This window comes from Grammomys surdaster, unplaced genomic scaffold, assembly GCF_004785775.1.
Source record: "Grammomys surdaster isolate TR1022 unplaced genomic scaffold, NIH_TR_1.0 126133, whole genome shotgun sequence".
NCBI lineage: Eukaryota > Metazoa > Chordata > Mammalia > Rodentia > Muridae > Grammomys > Grammomys surdaster.
In genome coordinates, this window is record NW_021620941.1 from 4,769,197 (window position 1) to 4,780,651 (window position 11,455).

The window sequence follows — 11,455 nt, forward strand, 5'->3', positions numbered from 1 at the left end:
GAGAGAGAGAGAGAGAGAGAGAGAGAGAGAGAGAGAGAGAGAGAGAGTGTGTGTATGTGAATGTTTATATAAAATAGTTTTACACTTTCAATAACAAAGTTGTATTTTGTTCAGCACTGAAGATGTAGAAAAAACATGCCAGTGCAACAAAAGATTGCTACTAAGTAATTTTGTGAGGACCTAGGTTTGGGCCCATTGTGTTGTAAGCTAATGATGTTCCCCGGAAGATGAAAGTGGCTGCTCAGTGAGGGAGGCCAGGGAAGAGCACTAATGCTCCTGAGAGACCAAGGCCAAGGAGGATGCTGCCTGCAGGTTGAGTGCTGGGCTGAAACAAAGCTTATGAAAACATCAAAGTGCTTGGAACCTAGGGAGAGCAGGCAGGGAGGGGAGGACGAAGCAACACTACCAGACAGACATGGACTAGGCAGGTACCATGGATGGAAGGTGGAAACTCCAGAAGCCTTGCTTCCTCTCACTGCAGGAAACCAGAGGCCCAGCCTGGCTCCTGGTGGGTCCCCATCTGGAGAGCCAAGACAGCAGGCTGGGTTGACTAAAGTTCCCTCTGCCTCAGCTCAAGGCTGTGAAAGTCTTTGTGCACCCAGATGGAGGAGAACTGAGCAGGGGTGGGGGGTGGGGAGCAGAAGGACTCTTTCACAAGACCTTGGAACAGCTGCCAGTCAGCACTCTGGAGAGGGGCTGCCAGTCAAAGCAGTCTCCCTAAGTTCCTCTGTCATACTGAGGTGCGGAGTGCCCCGAGCCTCCCTTCCAGGCTGGAGCTGTTTTAGCCACAAAGAAAGCAAGCGTAGCTGCGGCAGGGGCAGTGCACATGGGTGGGCAGGCCTCTGCGCTACAGGCTCACTGCTCTAACCCTGGTGCTGCCCTTCCCAGGAGGAGAATGGCCTGGGGCATAGACTCCATGGGTCAGGAGAGGGACAGTCTCTGACCTCACTCACCCTCCTATCAGTGACAGTACAGGGCCATTTCAAGTCAGGGAAGACTGGGAGCTCAAGGGACTTCCTTAGGTTAGGTGGTTACTGTGCAGCAGGGCAGGACTTGTCCAACCTGAATTGAGGGTCTGACCTATACCCAGTAGGCTCCCACTGGAGGACTTCTTGGGTGGACAAGTGTTCTGAGTGGTGCCAAATCATGGACTCTCTCCTCTCTTAGGGAAGGGCTGGGACAGACACCAAAACCAACCTTCCTTTCTTCCTTCCTTCCTTCCTTCCTTCCTTCCTTGTTAGAGCCTCTGCTGATTTTCTGCTAACGAGGCTCCCTTTCCTACTGCACTGGTCAGGGGGACAACTGAATTCATCTCCTGCCCATGTTTTATGGGAGCAGTGGGGTGAGGAGGGCTGCAGTACAGTGTCTCAGAGGAAGTACAAAGCATAGAAGGTTGGGGTCCTGGCAGTAGTGCAGAGGCAAGTGTCCCACTGTCCAGTGATGAATATAGGACACACCCCTCCTTGCAGCCCAGGTGCCACAGTGACTAGACCCTCAAGGGGAAAACCAAAGGCTATAGTGGTGACAGAAAGGTTTGGAAAGAGAAGGCTCTTAGACTATCACAGCCCAGCACGCTCTCCTGAAAGGGAAGGGTCTGCAAAGTGAGAGGATATAGACAGTCATCAGCAGCCAAGAATAGGAACGTGGTCTGCAGCAGAGACCCTCGGCTTTGTGCCTTCCTCCTCCCTTACCTCATTTCCACACGGCTCTAACTTGGGGTGGCTGCTTTTCTACAATGAGAGCCCTGAATGTCTTCAGAGGCTCAGGGACCCTCTCAGGTGGGAGGCATCATTTGTAGGAACTAGACTCAGCTTTTAGAAGTTGTTGAGGGGTGCTGCCTAAGAGCTCAGGATATTAGGAAGCGCAGGCCACCAGGGGGCAGGACAGCAGCCCTAGGTAAGCTGACTGCAGCCTTCAGCAATCCTCTGTCCAATGCTCTTTCTAAAGCAAGGGTTACTGGACAGTTTCATTTATCCATAGAGCCAAATGCCCAAGGCATGTCCCTGCCAAGCTAGGGAGCTGGGGCTGCTATGAACAGCATTTCCCTGCGAGGTTCATGAGCAGGGAAAGAAAGTACCCAAGTAACTGCGACTGTTTATTTAAGAGAACTTGGTGGTGACTAGTCTCTGGTGACTTCCCTCCAGGCAGCACCAGTCTCCACACGCATGCTGTAAAGGTAGACAGGAATGTGACTTGGTGGAGGGTGGGGAGCCCGAGTGAGGGGGGATGGTCTGGTCCTGCAGGTCCTCAGTGTTGGTTCCCAGTCACTCATTGCCAACACTCAGCTAAGGAGTTGCACCATCTCTGGCCCTTTCCAGGGGTGACTTTAAAACTTTTTTTTTTTTATTTTTTAAAAGAGAGGGTCTTACTCTGTAGCCCTGGCTGACCTGGAACTTACTATGTATGCTATGCTGGCCTCAAACATACAGGGATCCACCTCCCTTTCCCTCTTGTGTGCTGGGACTAACAGTGTGTACCACTATGCCAGCTATCACCAATTAAAAACAAAAGACAGCAGATGCCCGAGCAAGAGAGGTGCTGTGTCTCTGCTTCACTCTAGGTGCCCATCTGATGCCCTGATGTGATGCTATCTTTACACGGCCCTGGCTGTGCTAGCTCCTCTCCCTAGCTCTAGGCTTCACCAAGGCTGGAAGCACTGACTGTCCCACAATGTCCCATGAATGTGCTCATGCCTTACCCCAGCATGGAGTACAAGCAACCTTAGGAGGGTGAAGATGCTTTAACATTGTGGAGGGGCCAGCGCAGGCATCCGGGGCTCCCCAACATTTTAACAACAGCAATCCCATCCTTCTGAAGGGGAGCCCCAAATAATGCTCAAGTGCAAAGTATTTGAGGGCTCTGGAGCCAGCTATGGAAGCTTGGTGTGTGAAGGGCTTAAAGAGATGGCAGCCCTGCTAGGATCCCTGCACCAGCTTTACGATGAATCCTGAAGGCGGGCTTAGAAGTCTTCATTCTATGAAAAGAGGAGTCACCATTACCTCAAAATTGGAATGCTCTGAAGTCCTGAAAGTGGTGTTGGGGGCCATGGGAGCATTGCAGACAGAAGCTTCTAAAACACGGATGAAGGCACGGCGGGGCGGAGGCAGGGGATTTACCACTTATTATGCAGCCCTAGTCTCTAATCGGAGACAGGATTTGTGTGCCATAGGCTCAACAGGCCTGGGGGCTGAAGAGGAAGCCCGGAGGCCCACAGGGACTGGGGATTACTCAGGCAAGATCGATATCCTGCTTTGTGTGATGAAGAAGCCATCTGCATGGGCTCTGAAGAGCTTATCGCTGTCACTGGGGCCAGGTCATGCTGGTCTGGGACTTCTGGGACACAATCAGCAGGCTAGCTGGGTCAGGGAGGAGAGGTGGAGACAGACCCAGCTGCTCTATCAGCTCTCAAATCCCTTGCACATCTTTGGGATCAAGCCCTGCATTTGAGAAGTACAAGCCTTCGGATGCAATGTGCTTAAGACAGTTTCTGGCAGGCACAACCTGGGTCTTCCAAAAATGAGCATCTGGGTGGGGCAGGCTACAGTAACCCTTTAGAGTTTCAGATATGATACCACTAATGTCTGGAAGAAGCTCTCAATTCCCTGGACCCAGGCAGACTGGCTACTGATGGCCTTCATGGATGGCTGCATGCTTAAACAGCCTAGCATAGATTGCTGCCTCTCCTCCTTTCAGCCCATCGCTGACACTGGAGTGGCCTGTGAGCCTGCCTAACCCAGCACTGCTGTCTCACCCTGTCTGGAATGCTCTTCTCTCTAAGCCCTTTCCAGTACTGACACTCATTCTGGTGGCTCCCTGTCCTGACTGGTATCTGGTGCTTAGGGCTAGTTCCCTTGTGTGTACTTCCACAGCCCTCTGGGTAATTCAGTCTGGCACTGTGTCCAGGCTTGTGAGCAGATGCTCCATCTCCAGGCTCATTCTCTGGGAATGAGGCCACCTGGGCTGCATTTTTGTCCCTGGGCCAGCTTTGGACATTAGAGAGCAGTATGTCTCTGTACTGGGCACCACACAGTAGTAGGACCCAGACTAAGGGATTAAGTGGGAAGGTCTCAGGCAGCTGGAAGGGAGGAGTGCCCAGGAGCCTGGGAAAGCAGGGACACCACAGTCCTCTTGGAACCAGGGAACTCTCCAAGGTTTTGACCACTGTGTACTTTCACATAGCAGGGTTGAGAAGAGCCACATGGTGGGTCCTTGACATTTTTTTCAGGAGTAAGAAATTGAGACTCTTCTTTAGATGAGAAAAGTTTCCGGATGGTAAATTGCCAGAATGCCACTGGCTGCTGCTGGAGGTGACACAGTGATACCCATTTCTCCATCAGATAGGCAGCGACAAGGCACTGGCCGTCATGAAGTCAGGACCAGTGTATCCACCGCAGGCCATATAAGGTTGGAGTCACTGGAGGGAGGCATGCTCTCAGGACAGTACGTACTTTCCCAGGTCCTGGCCTATCAAGTTGCTCAGTGGGTATAGCTGGCAGCTTTAATTCTTGTGTATTTCACACCAAAGCTGCCCACTCTTTGGCCAGGGAAAGAGATATCAGGGCCAGAAAGATGGAGGAGGCCTTGGTGGGAGTGGTTGGGCTTGCATGGTAGCTGGATATTTAGTTTAGTTTACAAAAATATTCCCTTAAAATGGTGACATGCACAGGCTGGAGAGGTGGCTCAGTGGTTAGGAGCACTGACTGCTCTTCCAGAGGTCCTGAGTTCAATTCTCAGCAACCATATAGTGGCTCACAACCATCTGTAATGGAAATCTGATGCCCTGTTCTGGTGTGTCTGAAGACAGCTACAATGTACTCACATAAATAAAAAATATATATAAAAAATCTTTTTTTTTAAAGTAATGCTTCTCTTTAAAAGGTGGGGGAGCATGTACATAGATAGCTATAGATTCCAGGTCCTGTGGTCCTCAGCCCCTGTGGCAGGTACAGAGGCAGCAGCAGCAGTAGCGCATGCCACACACTTTCCAGGAAAGCTTAGTGCCAAGCCCCTCACCATGGCTGATCTTCACAACACACACCCTATGAAGGAGGTATGATCTGTTTCACCTTTGTGCAGAGGAAAGAGCTGACCCCTACACAGGACAAATTCTTGGCTGGAGGTCCACAGCACATCAAGTGCACAGCCCAGGCTCAAAACTACACAGTCCACTGTGGAGAGGAGCCGGGAGCCCTGTGCAAGGGTAACTGGCCAACAGGGAGCAGAGGAGATGGAGGGGCTTCCTCAGGAGGAAAAGTCACTTTGGAGGCGGAGTAGTAGGGATCACATGTACCTGAAGGTTACTTTATATGTCCTACCTATGATGTCAGTTCTCCTCACAACATGCTTTCTCCAATACAGATGAGCAAACTGAGGAGGCACAGACAGGACCTGACCACCTGCAGATGGCTCTCGCTGGAACAGTCACTATAGGGAGCGTGAAGGGAAGCAGCCAGACTTGGAGTGTGTGGACCAGCAGTGCTGGCAGCTTGAGCTGTGGGATGAGGGCATGGGTTCCAGGAGTGGGAGGAGCCAGTCCTCCCAGAAACAGCTGTCAGATCTGATGGCCTATCCTGTGTCCCTTCCCTCCGGGAAGAAGGGAACGATCGAGATGATGAATGGCTGCCTGTGACTCCTCTAATGGCAGAAATCTACAAGCCACTTCTGGGGTAACAGTATACCATAGAGGCCAGTGGGCTGGCTAGGCCTCCCTGGGTCTGTTTGCTACACACAGCTGGGTGCATGAGAGTACTGGAGCTGTGAGCACACTGTGCCCAGCAGGGAGCCTGAAGGAAAGGGGGTCAGGCCCATAACAGGCAAATAAGTGAGGAAACCTGCTCTGGGAAGAGACACAAGTGGGTATGGACCAGCCCTCAGGGAAGGTGGTGGCTGGGGCTCTTGGCAGCCAGTTCAGCCCAAACAGCTCTTCCTTTTTCCCTTGGCTCCCAGGCCTGGGTAGATGTTTAGCTAGCCCAATTGGTGTAGACCAGCTGGTGGCTGAGGGCACGGCACTTTCTTCGATGATCAAGGGATCCCCTGCCTCTCTTTCCCACAATTTAACAGCCTACTCGCAAACGCACACCTTCCTCCTGCATGCTACTGTCAGGAACCTACCTGTCTACATGAAACTGTTCATCTGTCCTGGTACTCATGAGAGCTGTCTCCTTGTGACACTTGTGAGTGTCCCTTTAAGTTCAAGAGCCTCTGTGGTACAAGGGCTGGGTAGGGTGTGGCCTGAGATTCTCACCACAACCTCTAACTCTCTAGGCTTTCAGGTGTGGCATCCTGACCAGGGGGTCTTAGTTGAATTGTTTTTTTCTGAAGCGAAATGTAGGAGGTTGGCAGGGGGACTCAGAGACTAGTTAGTGAGCCTCCCGGGTGATGTGAGATGCTCTAACAGGGGCCAATGCCCAGGTCACGCCCAGCTCAGCCTTACTAAGGGAAGGAGGGCTCTTGTCCTCTGGAAGTTTCCTGTGTTGGGACGGTTACCTTTTGAGGACTGGCGTGGACTGGATATGAGGGCACTGTGGGAAGGTACCGAGTCACACAAGGCTCAGTGGACATAGCCTCCGTCCAGAGCGCCAGTCTCCTGGGCTGACTTGGCCCACTCTCCTGTAACGGGCCTGATGGACGCTCAGTGGCACCTCTGCAGAGACCATGCCCAGGAAAGGCCCTGTCTTTCACATCAAAGAATGGCCAAGTGAACAAAGAGGCGAAGAGGGCAGTGGCACCCCGTGAGCACCCCAGCTGTCTACTGTAGTGCAGGATGTGGTGGGTTATGCACCTGTCTGCTGTCTGTGGAAAAAATGGCCATGGCTAAGAGTGGACTTTCGAGGCCAGTGGCTAGGTTTTGATATTATCCTCAGGAGGGGACATTGGCTCCTCAGAGATACTCTCTTTCTACGGCCCCACCCTGTCTGTGACTTCATGCACTGAGTGGCTGCAGACTGGCTCTGACTCGCCCCCAGATGCTGGGGGAAATGCACACTGTTTTGAATTGAGGGGGTTAAAGGTCAAAACAGTGAGTGCCCCAGCAGAGTTTAAATGGCAGGAAAATGCGAACTTGCTTGAAGCCTTTGCTGGCTCTGTGGCTCTGGCCTTTCAGAGGATCCCCTTATTTCTATATTTTATTCTCTGAATCCACACTGCTGGAAACTCGCTGGCTATAAAAAGCTGCTTCGCCCTAGGATGAAGTGCAAGGCGCCTCTGGGGTAGTGCAGTAAATGACAGGCACCTGTTGGCAGTCATAGCCTCACAGTAAGCTGTCCCCCAAGCAGCCTCTGCCTTGCACTTGGGCACGGAGTCTAATGAGTACGATAGAAAAAGGCTTGCTGACAGTCAGTGTCCTCAGACAAAAGGCAGGCATTTCACTCCTCAGGACTGGTTTGCTATAGAGCCACAGGAGCGAGGCTCTGAGGGACTTGAGCACTGGCCTCTGGACAATGTAACAGTGGCCTGCCTTCCACTGTCCTGGCTCCTGAAGTAAAAATACATGGGTAAGTTTGCTTTTGCTCTACAAGGTGCTGGTCCCCTTCTACTAGAGGGAAAGAGCTCTGGGGCTTCCTGCCCTCTTAAGAGTACCTGAAGCAACACAATGGTGCTAGGAAAGGGAAGGTGCCCTCAGCAGTGGACGGTGTGTGTGGGGGGTGCTAAAGTCCTTCAGTGGCCAGGGAGTCTCAGCTCAGAACAGGGTGTACTAATGCAGTCTACTCTAAGTCAAGCGCTTTGGGAAGTGGGTGATTCGCCGGAGAAGTCCCCTCATACAGAGGACAGGACCTCCTTGTCACAGTGAGCCACCCTCCTGACCATGGGAACTTACTGCCCTGGGCTAGGCTTTTCTCAATAATCTGCCCTTGAAGCCCATGGTGGCTGTCTACTGGGTGGACAGGTACAGGAGAGTCCCCTCCATGCTCTCTCTGTCAGCATCCACTACCAGCAGAATCAGGAAGCATATGCCACATATGTGGGGGCCAGGAAAACAGAAGCGAGAAAGGGTGGGTCCTAAAAAGCAAAGCTTAGAAGGGCAGCCAAGCAGCCCTGTTATCTGAAGCTTTAAGTCCCAACACTAACTATCGCTCAGAAGGCTGTGTAGGACAGACTAGCCTTGAACAGAGTGGCCCCAGCTCTGATGTCTCTGTGGAGTGACTGTGGGAAGGGAATGAAGCAGGATAACACATCCTGCCCTTGGGACAGGATGCTGGATGCACCTTCTTCCTGCCACCAGCCTCTTCTGCAAGCTTGGAGCACAGGCTCCCTGATGTGACATCACGCCACACCCATACCATGGGACATGATTAGCTGAAGCTTTACTGAGAGGATTAAGATAGATTCTGTAGTACATTATTTTCTTAGATATCCCTCTATCTGACAACACAGACAATCTCTAGCAGGAAGTCTTACTTGCCCCTCAGAGGAGACAGAGACCTCACCATTACCTGTCCTTCCTTCTAAGGAGAACACTGACATCCGTGTGGTGGCAGTCCTTAGCCCAGGATAGGTCAGCACTGGAGGTTGATTGTTGAGATACAACGGAGCAGAGGAGAGAGGACGAAGAACCCAAAGTATCTGGGCAGTGCTCTAGCTGGGTGAAGCCCCACCATGTGGGTCAGCTCATTCTCACTACTACAAACAGGCCATGTAAAGTGCACAGGGAGACTGGCAGCCCACGCATCACTCCAACTGTCCATTTCAGACTCTGCTGCTGTGTGTGTCTGCAAGCTCAGACAAAGACTGCATGGCAGGTTGTTTCCAGGGAGGGTAAAAACATGGTAGCACAGTCTAAGTCTGTGCTTCAGAAAATCCCCATTTCACACTCTGCCCGAGACCCTGATAAGCTTGCCACATACAGTCAAAAATGACTCCCATGGCATAGAACAGTTTTTAAGAAAGCATGGCAAGGGGCTCCACTCCCAGGAAGGGTTCACTACCAAAGACCAGGTTCTGAGCTGCAGGATGCCACGCGGCAAGGCTTGAGAAATCCTGAGGGTCATTGTGGGGTCTGGAGAAGTAATTCAGTACTATGCCGCAGAGGGCACAAAGGTTAAGGACTAGGTTAAAGGAAAGACAAACATCAGTTTTAATGATGTTGACTGACTCTTCTGGTTTTCTTTTTCTTTCTTTTCTTTGCAGTCACAATGGAGGGAGAAATATCAAGAACAATATGGTAAATACTAAGGTTTATAGCTGAGATGGCATGTGTGCCAGCCACGCCAACCATGCAAATATCCCCAGCTTGGTAGCTTAGCAAGCATGCAGAGCCTGCATAAGTTCCAGGCACTGAAGGCTGGGTGTGGCATTCATAGTTCCTTTCATTCAGTTCTGGGCCGGGGAGTGAGGCTATGTCCCATCCTGTTATGTTTCTAGGGACAGTGGGGTGAAGGAATGCTAGCAGACCTGGGACAATGATGTTTTCAGTTAAATGATGTTCTTGCTTTTGAAATACTTTGAGCTCTATGCAAGAACCGCACAGGTGGCCAGACAGACTCTGTTATAACTACTTTCCTCAGCACTGTGACCAAACCCAACAAGTGGAGAGATGACTCATCTGGACTCAGTCTGAGGGCACAGATCCACACAGAGAGCAAGGCACAGCAGCAGGTGGCTCTAGAGCTGCAGAGTGCACAGTCGGGACTCCACACCTCCTCAGCCCTCCCCAGAACAGAATGGAAGCACAATCCTCAAGGAGTTTTACTTTTTCTTGAAATAGTGCCACCAGCTAGTTCAAACACATAACTTTATGGGGCACAATTTTCATTCAAACCATACTAATTGATGATCTTATTTAAGTCACCTTATTGGCGCACACACTTGGTCAGCTAGCCTAACTCCACCTTACATGCCAACTGCCCTCTTAGACCACTGATGACATAGTCTGAAGCCATGATACCTGTGATGGTTCATTTCTATCAACGTAACTGGGTTTAGAGTTACCATGGAAACATACCTCTCTGTGTGTGTGTGTGTGTGCACCCACCCTGGATGTGGGCCATGCCATTCCAATTGCTGGGTCCCATATTGAATAAAAAGAGGAAGAGGTGGGCATCAGCATCCTTCCCTCTGCTCTCGGAACTATCTCCCCACTGGCTTCTGACTTTAACATCTCTGGCCTGGGTTGAGCTGCTGCCGGCTTTTCTGATATAGGTGAAGCCTTGTTTCGGGGCAGCACACTATTCAGGTGTGACAAGGTCATGACTTCTGAATGCACCTGCATATGAGACTCCCTCCGGCTGTGCATAGGACTGCAAACAGGACTGTGGTCACAGCGATGAAAGGATAGCCACCACGGCCTCTACTGACTGCATCCTGAGCAAGGGGTTTCTTTCATAGAGGTGAAATATTGGTGATCTAGACAGAAGGCTGGCGAACAAGGGAAGTTACCCAGCTCCAAGGAACTGTTCACTTTAAAATGGCTCACTTTATATTATGCAAATTCCGCTTTAATTAAGAGAACAAAAAAAGCCTATGCCTCCTGGCACACTTTGGGCACAACTTACTCATGGAAGAACTTGGGCCAAGCGTCCCAGCTGAGTGGTTCCTGAGGTATTTCTTCCCGAACAGAGAACAGTGTCCACATTCTGTCCCTAGCCTGAGACACTTGCCTGACCAGGGCTCTTTAAGATTCCTCACAGAATCCTCCTAAGCACTCTGTCTGAAGGCCATCCTCCTCTGGTCATCTGGCACAGCCCCTAGACAGGCTGTCCACTTGTGTTATCTCCCTGGTATTCCTGGACCTAGCACAGAGCCTGACAACAGCAAAGGGCACTGCAGACAATCACTGCTGTCCTTGTCAAGGGAACAGATGAGACAGCAACTGTTGGGCCAGTCCAGAGCACAGGGGACAGGGCTGCTTCCTGCAGGGGAGCTGGCCCAAGCATTCTGGGGTGTGTAGTGAACCTGCACACCCAGGGGGCCCCTCTTGTTAGGAGCTTCATCCTCTCAGAGCTGAGGAACTGAATTCTCATATAATTTCTCATTTACATTTTTAAAAATTTAATTTTTATGTGTATGGGGGATTTGCTTGTATGCATGTCTGTGCACCATGTGTGTGCAATGCTCTCTGCCTTCAGAGGCCAGAAGAGCATACCTGATCATCCTGGCACTGGAGTTAGAGATAGTTTGTAAGCTGCTTATATGGAAGCTTGGAATGAACCCAGGTCCTCTGGAAGAGCAACAAGCTTTCTCAGCTGCTGAGCTGCGTCTCCAGCCCCATTTCTCAGTTTTCTTAACAGTTCTTTATGGCTTTTGAGGAAAGAGCCAAACAAGCAGTCATGGGGGCAGGAGGCGAGGTGGAGTAGACTGAGCTGCCTGCTGCCTGCTTCTCTTAGCCCCTCTCCATGCACTCGGGCCGACCACAGGGTCTGAGAAACAGCATCTCAAGACCGAGTAGCACTTGGCATCCTGAAAGTTTCTGCCTTGGTACAGTCTACACTATACACAGTAAGTCCCCGGGTGAGCGTCC

General features: G+C 51.2%; 1 protein-coding gene across 2 annotated transcripts in view; it reads right to left on the minus strand.

Moving 5' to 3' along the window:
• Positions 1-11,455, minus strand: part of Med27 (mediator complex subunit 27) — a 183,468-nt gene that overhangs the window by 4,893 nt on the left and 167,120 nt on the right. The gene's annotated exons all lie outside the window — the stretch shown is intronic.